At 45.9% G+C, this 17,544-nt stretch overlaps 1 protein-coding gene across 1 annotated transcript in view; it reads right to left on the bottom strand.

Moving 5' to 3' along the window:
• Positions 1 to 17,544, bottom strand: part of LOC122554859 (cell adhesion molecule 2-like) — an 802,068-nt gene that overhangs the window by 53,304 nt on the left and 731,220 nt on the right. The gene's annotated exons all lie outside the window — the stretch shown is intronic.

Raw genomic sequence — 17,544 nt, 5'->3', positions numbered from 1 at the left:
CTCAGCACTGACCCTCTGACAGTGCGGCACTCCCTCAGCACTGACCCTCTGACAGTGCAGCACTCCCTCAGCACTGACCCTCCGACAGTGCGGCACTCCCTCAGTACTGACCCTCTGACAGTGCAGCACTGACCTTCTGACAGTGCGGCACTCTCTCAGCACTGACCCTCTGACAGTGCGGCACTCCCTCAGCACTGACCCTCTGACAGTGCAGCACTCCCTCAGCACTGACCCTCCGACAGTGCGGCACTCCCTCAGTACTGACCCTCTGACAGTGCAGCACTGACCTTCTGACAGTGCGGCTCTCTCTCAGCACTGACCCTCCGACAGTGCGGCACTCCCTCAGCACTGACCCTCTGACAGCGCGGCACTCCCTCAGCACAGACCCTCTGACAGTGCGGCACTCCCTCAGCACTGACCCTCCGACAGTGCGGCACTCCCTCAGTACTGACCCTCTGACAGTGCAGCATTCCCTCAGTACTGACCTCTAACAGTGCAGCACTCCCTCAGTACTGATCATCTGACAGTGCTGCACTCCCTTAGTACTGACCCTTCGACAGTGCGGCACTCCCTTAGTACTGACCCTTTGACAGTGCAGCACTCCCTCAGCACTGACCCTCTGACAGTGCAGCACTCCCTCAGTACTGACCCTCCGGCAGTGCGGCACTCCCTTAGTACTGATCCTCTGACGGTGCTGCACTCTCTCAGTACTGACTCTCTGACAGTGCAGCACTCCCTCAGTACTGACCCTCTGACAGTGCAGCACTCCCTCAATACTGACCCTCTAACAGTGCGGCACTCCCTCAGTACTGACCCTCTGACAGTGCGGCACTCCCTCAGTCATGACCATCTGACAGTGTGGCTCTCTCTCTCAGTACTGACCCTTTGACATTGAGGCACTCTCTCAGCACTGACCCTTTGACATTGAGGCAGTCTCTCATTACTGACCCTTTGACATTGAGGCACTCTCTCAGTACTGCACAAGTGCCTGACAGAATTATTTGTTTGAATCTGGGCCATTTGTGAATCTGGGAGCTGTGATGATGTGGAATTGCTTCAACTTAGTGGCTGAGGCAGAACAGAGGTCCGCCCTCAGAGTAGATTCTATCAGGAAATGGAGAGAAATTGACATCTTTGTGTCTATGAAATCATTCCTGAAGATTGCTGTTTGTGAGTTTACAGTCAGGATGGCTTTTTACATGATGCACAATGCTTCTGCAGTCCCTCGAGACATGAAAAACTGGTAAAGCATTTGGGGCATTGTAGAATCAAACAGAAATATTGTACAACTAGCAATTATGTGCAATCATTACATTCTCTCACACAGAAGTGTCTGAGCCAACCGAAAATGTTTCGATGACAACAGAGCAGTGTTCAAAAGCTGGCGTCCCTGACAGCACCATCATTCAACTGACCTCGCTAAGATGGAGACTGAGAGCTTTACAACGTCAGGTCACATGCTAATGGTGGACTGATGACATCATGAGCTGTTTCATAGCTGATCATGAGATAGAACCATACAGTTTTAAAATACAGAAACTTCAGATTGCTGTAAAGTGTTATATTTACGATGTACCTGTGAAATACCTTGGATGTTTTGTTACAATAAGGGTGCTGTGTAAATGTACGTTCTTGCTGCTGATCAGATGGTGATCCCTGGAGAACTGAGGGAGCAGTGTTGAGTGTTTGTGTCTCAGTGTGTCTGTTACACAATGGAATCACATCAACAGCATCATTGAACCCATCTATCATTGCCAGCTGCCTGGCAGAGGTTACAGCCCTTGACATTATGACTGTGTAAATGTTTGAACAGTCACACAAAAAACATATTTTCAGATGATGGCTCACATCATGAAGCAGGATTTGAGGGAAAGGAGGCTTTGGCTGATTTATAAAGGCACATTCTCGATCTACTTAGGGCAACGTCTCTGATCAGTTTGTAGAAATCTAGATCCTGTAAATGGTGGAAGATTTGACCCAAAACTAACCCTCCCTGGTAAGTATAGAGTTCACAGTGACACAAAGAAACGAAATAACATGAGATGGCCATACAGCCCTTCGAGTGTGATACCCCATTCAGTTATATCATCATTGATCTGTCTCTTAACTTTCTGTGGTAACCAGGCCTACACTCCTTTACATCATCACTCAACAAAAATGGGTAACCATAGCTTGGAAATTCCTCAGTCCATCCCCCCTCCACCTCGCCAACGCCCCCCCCCCCCCCCCACCAAACGGAGGAAGTTGTCTCTCACCAATGAATCCTTTACTTATTCTAAACACCTCAATCATTTCACTGCTCAGTCACCTAAACTAGAGAGAACACAGACATCTTCCAGGTAACCTGGTCTTGATCAAAGCAAGGCCATAGATACAGTATAGGCTGGTGCAAATGCACAATACCCAAAACTAAGGTGAGAACTAGACCTTTTTATGTGGAGCTTTGTTAGAAAGCTGTGCCAAGTCAGCCACATACATGGCTTCATTTTACATTTATAGACAAATAGATTAAAATTGCAATCAAAGATCAGGGACCCTGTACCTTGTGACCACAGTGGAGCTATCTGCAGGGAGCGGGAGCAGATCAGCCCTGACCCTTTACTGAGTGTAGGGCATTAGCATTGTCCTGAGCTGGGTCTGAGGATCATTATCAGGGACACAATGGAATGGAGTACTGGGAGGCCCAGGGGCCTCTCTCTGTCAGAGGAGACAACTCAGCTGAACACACAGAGAATGTTAGCCACTACATTGTTAGCCATGAATTGTCCCCATGCTCCCCACCCCCTGAGCCAGATCATTATCCTCTCCTTTGTCTGTCCAACTGTTCTTGCCTCTCTTTGGGCTCTATCCCTACCTGTTGTTTACATAAGAACATAAGAACCAGGAGCAGGAGGGGGCCATCCAGCCCATCGAGCCTACCCCACCACTCAGTAAGATCATGGCTGATCTTTTCATTGACTCAGCTCTCCATACCCGGGCTATCACTGTAACCCTTCATTCCTTCATCGTTCAAAACATTATCTACCTTAGCTTAAAAAGCATTTACTGATGAAGCCTCAACTACCTCACTGGGTAGGGAATTTCACAAGTTCACAGCCCTCTGGGTGAAGAAGTTCCTTCTCAATTGAGTCCTAAATCTGCTCCCTCTCATTTTGAGGTTATGCCCTCTCGTCACAGTTTCATTCGCCAGTGGAAACATCCTCTGTACATCTGTCTTACCTATTTCCTTCGTAATTTTATATGTTCCTCATTCTTCTAAACTTACTCTTTACCCTCTCCCCCCACCCTATTGTCTGCATTTAATCCAATATTTTCCGAGCTACCTTCATTTCTGAGGAAGGATCACTCATCCTGAAACATGAACTCTGATTTCTTTCCACAGATGCTGCCAGACCTGCTGAGCTTTTCCAGCAACTTGTGTTTTTACTGAAGGGAATGGGAATCCACTGGGTGTTGAAAGGTGTGTGAGTCAGGAAGGGACACTGTTCCAAAGTAAGGCAGCTCACGTGGAGATGAAGCTGAGTGGATAAGGGTTTATATACCAGGATATCAGCTGAGCTGGAAGAATTGTGAAAGGTTAGTGATTCCTGGACCATTTAAAGCACTCAATTACTTAAATTCTACTTGCAATAATATCACAGAATGAATATTTGAGACTTTCTGAAAATATCTCATAAAGAATTAATTTCTCCCTAACTAAACTAAAAGCCAGGTAGAGGTTTGAACTGTGGGAGTTAGTCACAAAGGTTCAGTAGATACATACATTTTATTTGCTATGTGACACTATATTATACTTTGCCAAGAAGAATAGAGGAGCTGAATATTATTGAAATGGGGAAAGACTACAGGAGGCTACTGAACAGATGGATTTGTGGATCCAAGTGCACGAATCATAAAAATCTAGCATTCACATTCACATCACAAGGACTGGGGAAGGTGAATGAAATGTTTTTTTTCATGTAAAAGGGAATGGAGTATTAGAAAAGGGAAGTATTGCTAAAACAATTCCAGAGACTTGTTAGAACAAGCATGGAATAAACTTTTGGTCCTGTTATCTAAGGAAAGATATACTGGCATTCGAGGCAGTCCAGAGAGGGTTCATTGATACTGGTTATGGAGAGATTGTCTTATGAGAAGAGCTTGAGTAGGTTGGGCCTGTCCCCCTGATGTTTAGGAGAATGGGAGGAAGCCTGTTTGAAACAGACACAATTCCTTTGGGCCTTGACAGGATAGACCCAGAGAGGCTGGCTCCCCTTGTGGGAGAGGCTAGAACCAGAAACAAAATCCAGAAGAAAGGGTCATCTCTTTCAGACAGAGATGAGGAGGATGTTCTTCTCTCCTACAGTTGTGAATCTGTGGAATTCTTTACCACAGAGGGCCGTTGAGTATATTCAAGGGTGCGATGGTCAAATGTTAATCAGTAAGGGGGAATGGGGAAAAGGCAGGGAAGTGTGTTGAGGATTATCAGGTCAGCCAAGAGCACATTGAATGACAGAGTGTATTGAATAGGCTGAATGTGCTGCTGCTCCTATCTCTCACAGTCTTATTGTGGATTTACATTGTTTGGCTCATTGTGACTGGAGTGCTGACACTTCAATCCAGCACTCAGTTGGGTGATGATATCATCAACAACTGTCATTGTTTTAATCACCTATCAAAGCTGAGCAGAACGGTCTACGCTTGTGTAATTGTCAGGTACAACATGGGCTGGATACAGAGTAAAGGTCCTTCTACACTGTCCCCATCAAACTGTCCTCGGACAGGGACAATACTCCTGTGTGATTCTCTGCTCTGAGATGAGATATTCTCAGGTAGTCCAAAGGAAGGTCCCAACAGTTGGAGGGTCAGTACTCAATCCGGAGAGGATTGAGGCTAGTCTGTGAGTGGGAACTCGGAGACAAGGTTCCTGTGGATTCCTGCCTGGACAGAAGCAGAGTCAGTCCTCATGGCCCAGGGCTGGCTATGTCAGGGTAGTGTCTGGCAAATGACAGTTTAGGGGATATGAGCAGTCAGGAAATATGAAACACAGGCCATGTGGTATAAATACCAGGCTCCAGAACAAAAACACAACTTCAGGTAAAAACACAGACTTCAAATCAAACACAGACCTCCAGATTAGACCCAGCAAGAAACAGGGAAACCTGAGATTCCAGGACTTTATATGAAGAACTCCACTCGCAGTTCTTAGGGACAGGGATTCAACTCAAAGAACGCTGCTTGCTGTATGTACCTGTACAGCAACCCTCCCCACGTTGGGGGAACTGAGCTACCACTGAGAGGGTGATTATGGGGATCTACCCACAAGGCTCCCTCCCAACACAACTGCATCTTGCCTTTGTTGCTGGGTTAGAATTTGCTTGACCTTATCTCAAACTCTTACCCAGAAGGGATCTGGGAAAGTGCAGAGGGTTTTTAGAAATGTGTAAATTCTCAATATTTGAGCCAATATGGTTGCAGGTGAATTGTGGACGTTAAAAACCGATGGCTTCCTACCAGTATTCCACTTACACCCGCATTTCTTCTGATGATTTATGTCGGTTTCAGAATTTCCAGCTGCCTCCTCTTCACCATGGACATGCAAATCCAGGTCAGAGGGATCACCATGGTTACCTGTATGGGCCCCAGTGATGCCTGTCTCTCTGTGGGGTATATGGAACATTGCTTGTTCCAGTCCTCCTCCTGCCCCCACCCACAACTCTTTCTCCGTTATACTGATGACATCATCGATGCTGCTTCACTCTCTCATTGGAATTGGAAAAGTTTATCAATTTTGCTTCCAATTTCCACCCCGCTCTCACCTTCACCTGCTCAACATCTGTGTTTCCTTTTCTGGGGATAGGCTGGCCATCAATATCCACTATAAACCCACCAACTCCCACAGTTACTGAGACGATACATCCTCGCACCCTGCTTCCTAAACATCCTGATTCCATTCCATTCTCCCAGTTCCTCTGACTCTGTCACACTGGCTCCAATATTGAGGCCTTCCCACCAGGCTGCCTCCGATATCGCCAAACTGAGGATTGTGCCCCCCAACCCCCATGACATGGCCCTCAGCTGGGTCCCACCCATTTCCCTCAGATTTGCCCCTCCCTCCTAGATACGGTCCCCGGTCCTGACTGTGCACACCTGCAGCCTCCAGCCTCCACCAGCTCCAACAGTATTCCACCAGCAGACACACTTTCTGCTGCCCTCCATTGTCAACATTCATCAGGGAATATTCCCTCTGGAGTATCTTGGTCCACTCCTCTCTCATCCCCAAACTCCACCCCATCCCTACAGCATCTCCCACAGCACTCCACCTTCCTCACTGTCAAAGACTCTAAACACACCTTCCAGGTCAGGCAGAGTTTCACTTGTGCTCCTTCCAATCTGATTGAGTTCCCTGACTGCTCCCAAAGTGGTCCCTTGTAGACTGGGGAGAGCAAACGCAGACTGAGTGACCGCTTTGTGGAACACCGCTGCCCTGTCTTCAAGTATGGGCTCGACCTGCTAGTCATTTGTCATTTCAATCCATCATCTTACTTTCATTCTCCGTTCCATCCTGGGCCTGAGACAGTTTTTCAAAAGAGGCCAATACGGCTCCTCCTTTTCTGATTCGGGCCCTGACAGCCTCCCAGGTTCAACATGGAATTCAACAATTTCACATTGTCCTCTGTTTGGTTTCTTCCTCCTCCATCTCCCCATCTCTTAGCCTGTGGCTGGTTTTTAATGCTATTACGTTCAGTAGAATTAAGCCATTTTCACAGTGGAAGACATCAGCAGTATACCAGAACTTCAAGATAGTCAGGGGGCAGAGGTGAGTGTAATGGCTCTCACTAAGGAGAAGGTGCTGGGGAATCTGAAAGGTCTGGAGATGGATAAGTCACCGGGACCAGATGGACTATCCCCCAGGGTTCTGAAGGACATAGCTGAGGCAATTGTAGAGGCATTGCTGATGGTCTTTCAGGGATCACTGGAGTCAGGGGAGGTCCCACAGGACTGGAAAATGGCTAATGTACCAGCCCTGTTTAAGAAGGGGAGGGAGGAGGAAAACAGAAACTGTAGGCTGCTTAGCCTGACCTCGGTCAAGAAAGGACAAAGAAAGGACAAAGAAAATTTACAGCCCAGGAACAGGCCCTTCGGCCCTCCAAGCCTGAGCTGATCCAAATGTACTGTCTAAGACTGTCGGTCAATTCCTAAGCATCTGTATCCCTCTGCTCCCCACCTGCTCATGCATCTGTTCAGACGCATCTTAAATGAATCTACCGTGCCTGCCTCTATCACCTCTGCTGGCAACGCGTTCCAGACACCCACCACCCTCTGTGTGAAGTACTTGCCGCGTGTATCCCCCTTAAACTTTCCACCTCTCACCTTGAAAGCGTGACCTCTCGTTATTGAATCCCTCACCCTGGGGAAAAGCTTGTCTCTATCCACCCCGTCTAAACTTGGTTCAAATATGGACAAAATAGCTGAATTCCAGAGAGGAGGTGAGAGTGACAACCCTGTGACATCAAGGCTGCTTTCAACCAAGTGTGGCATCAATGAGTCCTGGCAAAACTGGAATTAATGGGAATCTGGGGGGGGCAAACTCGCTGGTGGTTAGAGTCCTCCCTAACACACAGAAAGATGGTCCAGGTTGGAGGACGTCAGTTATCTCAGTTCCAGGACATCTCTGTAGGAGTTCCTCAGGGTAGTGTCCAAGCCCCTACCATCTTCAGCTGCTTCATCAATGCCCATCCCTCCATCATAAGGTCAGGAGTGGGGAACATTTAGAAAGCAGTGGCAGTGTCAGACAGAGTCACCATGGATTTATGAAGGGGAAATCATGCTTGACCAATCTGTTGGAGTTCTATGAAGATATAACTAGTAGAGTTGACAAGGGAGAACCAATCGATATGGTACATTTGGACTTTGAGAAAGTGTTTGACAAAGTCCCACATCAGAGATTATTGTGCAAGATTAAAGCGCATAGGATTGGGGGAGGTGTATGGAGATGGATTGAAAGCTGGTTGGCAGAGAGGAAACAAAGTAGGAATAATGGGTCCTTTTCAAATTAGCAGGCAGTAACTACTGGCGTGCCACAGGATCGGTTCTGTGACCCCAGCTATTCACAATATATACGGATAATTTGGATGAAGGAGCAAAATGTAACAGATGGATAGAGTGGTCAAGGAGGCATATGGTACGCTTGCCTTCATTGGACAAGGCATTGAGTATAAGAGCTGGTAAGTCATGTTAGAATTGTACACGACATTGGTTCGGCCGCATTTAGAATACTGTGTACAGTTCTGGTCGCCACATTACCAGAAGGATGGGGATGCTTTGGAGAGGGTGCAGAGAAGGTTTATGAGGATGTTGCCTGGTATGGAAGAGAGGTTGAGTAGGTTAGATTTATTTTCACTAGAAAAAAGGAGATTGAGGGGGGACCTGATTGAGGTCATTGGTAAGATATTAGAGACCATTATTAAAGATGAGGTTGTGGAGTAGATGAACTACACAGTAAAATAGGGCTGAGTCAGCACAGCTTCATCAAGGGGAGATCCCACCTGACAAATCTGATGGAATTCTTTAAGGAGGTGATGAGCAGGTTAGACAAAGGGGATCCAATCAACGTGATCTGTTTGGATTTCCAGAAGGTCTTTGACAAGGTGCTGCACAGGAGCCTGCTATATAAGACAAGAGCCCATGGTGTTAGGGGCAAGGTACTGGCCTGGATAGAGGATTGGCTGACTGGCAGAAGGCAGAGAGTGGGGATAAAGGGGTCTTTTACAGGAAGGAGCCAGTGGCTGGTGGTGTTCCACAGGGGTCAGTGTTAGGACCACAGCTATTCACGTCACATATTAATGATCAGGATGAAGGAACTGAGGGCATTGTTGCTAATTTTGAGGATGACACAAAGATAGGTGGAGGGACAGACAGTGTTGAGGAAGTGGGAGACTGCAGAGGGACTTGGACAGGCTGGGAGAGCGGGCAAAGGAGTGGCAGATGGAATACAATGTGGGAAAATGGGAGGTTATGCACTTTCATAGAAAGTATAGATGCATAGACTATTTTCGAAATGGGGAAAGGCTTTGGAAATCTCAAACACAAAGAGACTTAAGAAGTTCTCGTTCAAAGTTCCCTTAAGGTTAACGTGCAGGTCCAGTTGGCAGTTAGGAAGGCAAATGTAATGATAGCATTCATTTCAAATAGACTATTTTCTAAATGGGGAAAGGCTTTGGAAATCTCAAACACAAAGAGACTTAAGAAGTTCTCATTCAAAGTTCCCTTAAGGTTAACGTGCAGGTCCAGTTGGCAGTTAGGAAGGCAAATGTAATGATAGAATTCATTTCAAGAGAGTTAGAATACAAGAGCAGGGATGCTGGAAAAGCACAGCAGGTTGGTAGCATCTGAGCAGCAGGAGAGTCAACATTTTGGACAAAGTTCCTGATGAAGGACTTATACCCAAACATCGATCTCCTGCTCCTCGGATGCTGCCTGACCTGCTGTGCTTTTCCAGCACCAGATTCTCAACTCTAATCTCCAGCATCTGCAGTCCTCACTTTCACCTACAAAAACAGAGATGTCCTGCTGAGCCTGTATAAGACTCTGGTCAGACTGCATTTGGAATATTGTGAGCAGTTTAGGGCCCCATATCTAAGGAAGGGTGTGCTGGCCTTGGAGAGGGAGCAGAGGAGGTTTACAGGAAAGATCCCGGGGATGAAGAGCTTGTCATATGAGGAGTGGGTGAGGACTCTGGGTCTGTGCTCGATGGAGTTTAGAAGGATGAAACCCAACAGAACACTGTGAGGCCTGGACAGAGTGGACATGGAGAAGATATTTCCACCAGTAGGAGAGGCTAGGACACGAGGGCACAGCCTGAGGGTGAAGGGACAACCCTTTAGAGTGGAGATGAGGAAGAATTTATTCAGCCAGAGGGTGGTCAATTTGCGGCCACAGGGGGGTTGCAGAGACCAAGTCATTGAGTGTATTTAAGTAAGAGATAGATAGGTTCTTGATTAGGAAGTGAGAAGACAAGAGAATGGGGTTGAGAAATCAATGAGCCATGATTGAATGGTGGACCAGACTCAATGGGCTGAATGGCCTTGGTTATGGATCTTATTATTAATACCTAGTCTGGATCTGGTCCTTCTCCATAACTGTTATCCCTTCCTTTGCCTTTCGATCTGTGACATGGGACACCTGTGATCTCCAATTTCCCTCAGCCGCTTACATTCCCGTGACCTTCCCATCTGTTCCACTCACTTGTCCTCACCTGTTTTTCCATTGTAAACCCCATCACCATGATCCCCCCCACCCCTGAACACACAGCCGGCCCCCTACGGTTTGGGTGTCATCACATCACACTCACAACACGCACAGCCTCGCTCAGACACATTTGAAATTGAGCAACGCAGCCATTCACCTGGACCCTTCACTGTTCACAGACTTCATCAAAACCAGAGGCAGCCTGCCCCCCCCTCTCTCTCCACACTGGCTCAAAAACAAAGAGACCAAGACAATACCAAATATTTCAGGTGTGCTCTTCCCTCTGTCCCTGTATGTGTTGAACAACAACATTGCGGTCGTTGTCATGTGCACTAAACCTTTGCAAAGAAGGACACTGTCCTAGTGAGACTCCGAATTGCCCGTGTACCTGCATGGATGACTTTCTTTGTTCTTTGTACAGGGACCCTCAAGGGGATCTCAGTCAGTAAACAGCGAGGACCAGAATACATGAGGACAATCCTTCCATTGACTCCCTCTGGTTTTGAACAGAGTGGGATGATTGGATGTATTGCTCGATTTCAAACCTGTCCTATTGAGGGTGTGTTTGTTGTGTAGGTAAATCTACCTTCATTAAACATGAACATATCAAGAGGGGTCTTGAGTAGACCAGTGTAATAACCAGTTATTAAGGCAGCATCTTAACTCAACTAGAAAATATCATTTGCTGAAATTGGGTGTAGCAGTGTATTAAAGAACCAGCCAACTGAAAAATCACTTAATTATAAACATTATGCAGAGAGATATGGATAATGAATCAAATATTGCTTTATGAAACACTCCAGGAATGATACAAATCCTGTCACACACAGGTGGTTAAAATAATGCCTGCTTCATCTGTGGCAAAGCTCCTTATGAAATTGCCCTTAGTTTCAGACAGAGCAAACAGCAATTCTGTCATTGATATGATGGAAGTCAGGAGCAGTGTGGGAGAGCAGGAAGCCCTTGTTAATTCTCCGAGTATTAAACATAGCCATGACAGGCGAGAAAATCAAGAAGCACTAATTGCAAAAGTATTTCAAACGCTGTGGGATTAAAGTGATGTGTTAGGATTTCAGCCCTAGAAATCTTCACCCAATCTCCAGCGTTTGTAATTCTGCTCATAATTTACCAGCAGCTATTGCTTCTGCTAACAAGAATCCTTTTCAAAGTCACAGCACAGACACACTCTGCAATGTGTGAGAAGTGGAATATTAAAAGGGACCTCAGCAAACAATGGGTCTAACAAAATGTTGTTTGTTAGGGCTTACATCCATCCTTGGTTGACGCTGTGTTTAAGGCCGGTGCGCGTGTGGGAGTCACAGTAATTCAGTGGCCCTGGCTTGAGAGCAGGGATACTACAGCAAGGTTCTCTAGCGCTCAGTGTTAGTCAGTGAGCCGAGTCAACAAGTGCTGGTTCTTGGAGAGGGGTGGGAGGAGACAATGGCAGTGACTGGCTCTGTTTCATTATTTCAGTGCTCTCTCCAATGCCTTGCTGACTGTGAACCATGTGGAGAGGCTGTTGGGTGATCTACAGGGGACTGGGGCACAATATGCGGCAGTGCCCATGGAGGGAATGGGCCTCTCCTGTTAATGGTCTTTGATGAAAATGGTCTCCTGCAGCTAGACAGGGAGAATATATTGAGCTTTTTATTATTAAGGGTTGAACTGAAGAGCTTGGAACACTTTTGATCAAAATGCCAATCTAAATGTTAGTCAGTTAGATGAGCAGTAAGTGAGGAGGCTTGTGTCAAGTTGTCTGTAGGCCGTGATTAGCATTCAGAAATCAGTGCTGTAGGAATTTACCATCACAGCACTGATATTGATCAGTCTGTCTGCTAATGTTTGACGATTTCAGCATTGATGAATATCTCTGTCATGACACACTTATCAAATTATCTCCAAGCTTCCTACTGCTGAAACAATCGTCTATCTGTCTGAGGTGTCATCTTATCACAACACTGGATAATGCTCAGAAGGATGAAACACAATTAATTGAAAAATAAAATCCTTCTTCTCACAGCCTCACAAGAACAGGTGGACTGCACCTTAGCCAACATCACCATGAATGTGACTTTCTCTGATGTAACATAGGCATGTGGCAAAATGCCATTCAACCCCTTCAATCAGTTCTACTTTTCAATGAGACTTTGGCTGGTCTGTGCTTTCACTGCACCTATTACTGTGGTTTCACACTCTTTAATATTCATATTTTTGCCTCACTAAATTCCATTGACCTCAGTCCTTGTATTTTTCATAGCTTAACTTTCAGGGAGGATGAATTCTAAATTTCTACAATCCTTTGTATGAAGATGTGACTCATAAGGTCATAACAAACAGAGCACTCAATGGGGAGATAAGGGCAGTATAGTAATATCACTGGGAGAGTAATACAGAAACCCAGGTTCATGCTTTGGGGACATGGATGGAGAGATCTGAATCAATGAAAATCTGTGATAAAAAGATAGATTAATGATGACCATTGTTGATTGTTGTAAAATCCCACCTGGGTCACTGATACCCTTCAGGGGAAGGAAGCTGCCATCCTTACCCTGTCTGGCCTACATGTGACTCTCGACACACAGCAATGTGGGTGACTTTGAACTGCCCTCTGGGAAAAATTAATGAGGTATGACAGTGCAGAAAGAGGCCACTCTGCCCATCATGCTTGCACCTGCTCTTCAAGTGAGCCTCATGCCAATTTCCTGCCTTTTCCCCATCCCCATACACACTATTTCTGTCCAAATAGTCATCCAGTATCCTCTTGACTGCCTCCAGGGAACCTATCCCCACTACATTCCCAGGCAGTACATCCCATTCCTTCATACCTCCTGTGAGAAAAAGATTTTCATTCCATCATCCTTGCTTCATTTACACATCTATCCTCCTCTTCTTCCTGTTTCTTTTTACGAGCAGGAACAGTTTCTCCCTCCAGCTTTGTCCATGAACTTGAACATTCTCTTCTCAGGCCGTCTTAGCTCCAAAGAGAACAGTCTCAAATTCTTCAACCTCTCCTCATCGCTGAGGTTCCTCAATCCTGGAAACATGCTCGGAAATTGCTTCTGCACTCTCTCCGATGTCCTCATATCTTTCCCATAACTGTACAGAATAATCCAGCTGTGGTCCAACAAGTGTATTGTACAAGTTCAGTATCAGCTTTCTTGTAGTCTATGTCCTTACTAATAAAGCTGAGGGCACTGTGTGTTTTGTTAACTGCTCTCCACCTGTCCTGCCACCTTCAATGATCTGTGCACTGATATACCCAGCTCCCTCTGCTCCTGCAGCCTCTTTAGAATTCTACCGTTTTATATTGTCTTACAACGTTCTTCCTTCCAATGTGCACCTTCTCCGATTAAACCTCATCTGCCCCCTATCCCCCGTTCCACCAAACTGCCAGTGTCCTACTGGAGTCCCACACTGTCCGCCTCACCACTTTACAATTCTTAAAAGCTTTGTGTCATTTTCCCTGCACCAAACAAAATCTAGGTCATGAATATATACCAGGAGAAGAAAGGGTGCCAATATTCTCTCCAGGAAATTCCCCTACAAACCTCTTTCCCTATGGAACCGTAGAAATGATACAGCACAGATCAATGTGCTTTCTAATCCACTTTTCCTGCCACGCAGCTGACAGCACTTACAGTAAAGATACGTTTTAAAAAGTGTTTAGGGTCTCTGCTTCCATCACCAACACAAGCAGTGAATTCCGGAGACCCACCACCCTGTGTGTAAACAAGGTTTCCCTCACATCCCCTATAAACTTGCCCCCACTTAGCTGGAATCAATTAACTCTGGTCTTTGCAGAAGGAAACACACTGCTCCTGTCCCTCTACCCCTCACAATGTTGTATCCCTCAATCATGTCACCCCTCAGCTTCCTCTGTTCCAAGGTAAACAACTCCAACCTCTCCATTCTCTCCCTGTAGCTACAATTCTCCAGCCCTGGCAACATTCCAGTAAATCTCCAGAGTAATTCCATCCTTCCTGTAATGTGGTGACCAGACCCACACACAATACTCCAGTTGTGGCCTCCCTAGTGTCTTATACAGTGTCATCTTTATATCCCTACTTCTGTATTCTGTATCTCTGCCAATGTAGGAGAGCATTCTATTTACCTTCTTTATAACATTATCTACCTGGATGGCTACCTTTAGGGGAGCTGTACACTTGCACACCAAGATCTCTCACTCCATCTCCCCCTCTGGGTATATTCCTGTTTATTGTGTATTCCCCTTTACTGTCTGACCTCCCTAAGTGTATTACCTCACGCTTATCAGAGTTGAACTCCATCTGCCACCTTCCTGCCTACCCCACCAACCCATCGATAGCATTGTGGAGCTTAAAGCTTTCCTCTACACTACCCGCTACACGGCCAATTGTTGGGTCACCTGCAAGTTTTCCAATTGTGGACCCCCTCCCACTCCTCACGTTCAGGTCCAGATCGTTCATGTCTAAAACAAACAGTAGGGTCCCAACACGCAAGGGCACCTTTGTAAAATTCAGAAGGTATGGCCTGCCCTCACAAAGCTATGCTGACTATCCCAGACCTGCCCTCACAAAGCTATGCTGACTATCCCTGACCTGCCCTCACAAAGCCATGCTGACTATCCCTGACCTGCCCTCACAAAGCTATGCTGACTATCCCTGACCTGCCCTCACAAAGCCATGCTGACTATCCCTGACCAGTCCATGCCTTTCTAAGTTTGTCCAATCTCTCAGGATTGATTTGAACAAACAGCCCACCACTGAAGTAAGACTAACTGGCCTCTAATTGTTGGGCATTTCCTTTTTAAATAAGGGAGCCACATTTGCATTGCTCCAGTCCTCTGGCACCTCACCTGTGTCTACTGAAGATTGGAAAGTAATCCTCAGCGCATCTGCTATTTCCTCCTGACCTCCTCTAACATCTGAAGGAACAATCCATCCAGCCCTGGTGACTTATCCACTTTCAGGGATTCTAACTCCTGACCCTTCCTCTCTCATTTTAATTATTCTTTCCGATATTTCATCATCCCTTTCCTTTGTGACACAGAGATGAAAAAAAGTTTAAATTTTTCCCTTACCCTCTGCATCTTCACACAGGCTCTCTCCTTCATCTCTGATAGGTCCTACTTCTCATTAATTATCTTTTTGCTCTTTATATACTGGTAAAACATCTTTGGGGTTTCCTTTGTTTTGCTTGTCAATATTTTTCATGCCCACTCTCTGATTTCTTTATTTCTTTTTTAAAAATCACACAACACCAGGTTATAGTCCAACAGGTTTAATTGGAAGCACTAGCTTTCGGAGCACTGCTCCTTCATCAGCTGGTTGTGGAGTATAAGATCATAAGACAGAATTTATAGCAAAAGTTTACAGTGTGATGTAACTGAAATTATACATTGAAAAGGACCTGGATTGTTTGTTAAGAATCTCACCTTTTAGAATGACCATGTTGGTTTCAGTTCTTTCATATGTAAATCCCAGAACTTTTTTAAAGCTACATTCTCAAGTGCACTTTACCAATTGGTGTCATGTCGGCCCAGATAATGCATTGAAGGGGTGAGCTGCCCTGTGTGAGGCTGTCTGTGCCTCAATGTGACACACACACACTCACACACACACACTCTCACGCACACACTCACACACACACACTCTCACACACACACACTCACGCACACACTCACAAACACAGACACTCACGCACACACTCACGTATACACACTCACACACACACACTCACGCAGACCCTCTCTCATACAGAAGCTCTGTCTCATATGCTCACACATACACATCCCCCACACTCACACCCAAACATACACCCTCTCACAGACTTATACTCTGTGAGAGTATACCCTTTACACTCACACTCACACACATATACATACTCTCACAGACACTCAAACCCCACCCCCCTCACACAGATACCCAAATACACACACACACACACACACACATATATATATATTTGTGGGGTGAATTTGAACTTGCAGAATTACATTTTACTTTGCTCAAAAACTGCATGAATCCATGTAAGGTTGTGTAAATCCATTTTTTAGATTAGAATCAGTCTGACCATTGTGGCCCAGACAGCCTCACAGGGAATTAACACCTTCAATACCTTATCTGGGCCGACATGACACCCACTGTTAAAATTCGCTTGAGAATGTAACATTAAGAAAGTTCTGCAATTTACCTGTGAAAGAACTGAAACCAACATGGACTGTAATATTCCTTGTCTGTAATATTCCTTGTCTGTAATATTCCTTGTCTGTAATATTCCTTGTCTGTAATATTCCTTTTCTGGAAGTTTAAACAGCTCAACCCCGTCAATTTCTTTTGCTGGACACTTTTTAATCCTCACTTCTTTTCTCTTTCCAAGTCGCTAACTATTGTACATCACTAACTACTGTGTGTCTCCTGTTTCCTGATCTGAATCTGACCCATCTAAGCCCACACTTTGGTTCCCATTCACTGAGCATTACTCTCTGTTTTCTGGCATGAAGCTGACTTTGTATTCACGTTGCTCTCCCCGTGAGACTATCACCCATACTTTCCTCACAAGCCATTGTGTCTCACTGTATCAAAAGCCTTCTGCCGTCCATGTCCACAGCATTCGTTGCTTTAAACCTCTCTCTTACAGCTTTAAAAAAGGTTCAGTAAGTTAGTTCAACATGATTTTGCCCTTAGAAATCTGTTCTGACTCTTCCTAATCACCCCACCTCTTCCAGGTGATTACTAATTCTATCTGGTAAGGCACTAACCAGTGCCAAACAAGGCTGAGGCGAAAGGCCAGCCCAGCCAGCAGTATCCAAACCCCATGAAGGAACGGTAAAAAACATCTCAGCTCCTTCAGCCTGCTGCACCATTCAATACGATTCCGCCCGATAGGATCAGAGCCTTAATGCCATGAGAAACAATTTCCAAACATTAGAACCAAAGGAAATAGGAACATTCAGCCCCTCAGCCTGCTCGGCCATTCAATAGGATCACGGCTGATCCGATATTCCTCAGGTCCACTTCCCTGCCCCTTCCCTGTAACCCGTGATTCCCCGACTGATCAAGAATCTATCTCTGTTCACAAGGACACTGTCCCCACAGCCCCCTATGACAAGGCGTTCCAAAGAAACACAACTCTCAGAGAAGAAATTCCTCCTCATCTCAGTCTTAAATTGGTGCCCCTATATTCTGAGACAGTGCCCTCTGGTCCCAGGCTCTCCCAGGAGGGGAAACGCCTTCCCAGCAGTGTCCTTGTCAAGCCCCTTCCGAATCCTCTACGTTTCACTGAGATCACCCCTCCTTCTTCTGAACTCCAGGGGGTAGGGTTCCAACCTAATTA

This window comes from Chiloscyllium plagiosum, chromosome 12 (assembly GCF_004010195.1).
Source record: "Chiloscyllium plagiosum isolate BGI_BamShark_2017 chromosome 12, ASM401019v2, whole genome shotgun sequence".
NCBI lineage: Eukaryota > Metazoa > Chordata > Chondrichthyes > Orectolobiformes > Hemiscylliidae > Chiloscyllium > Chiloscyllium plagiosum.
This window is presented reverse-complemented; position numbering and strand designations above follow the sequence as displayed.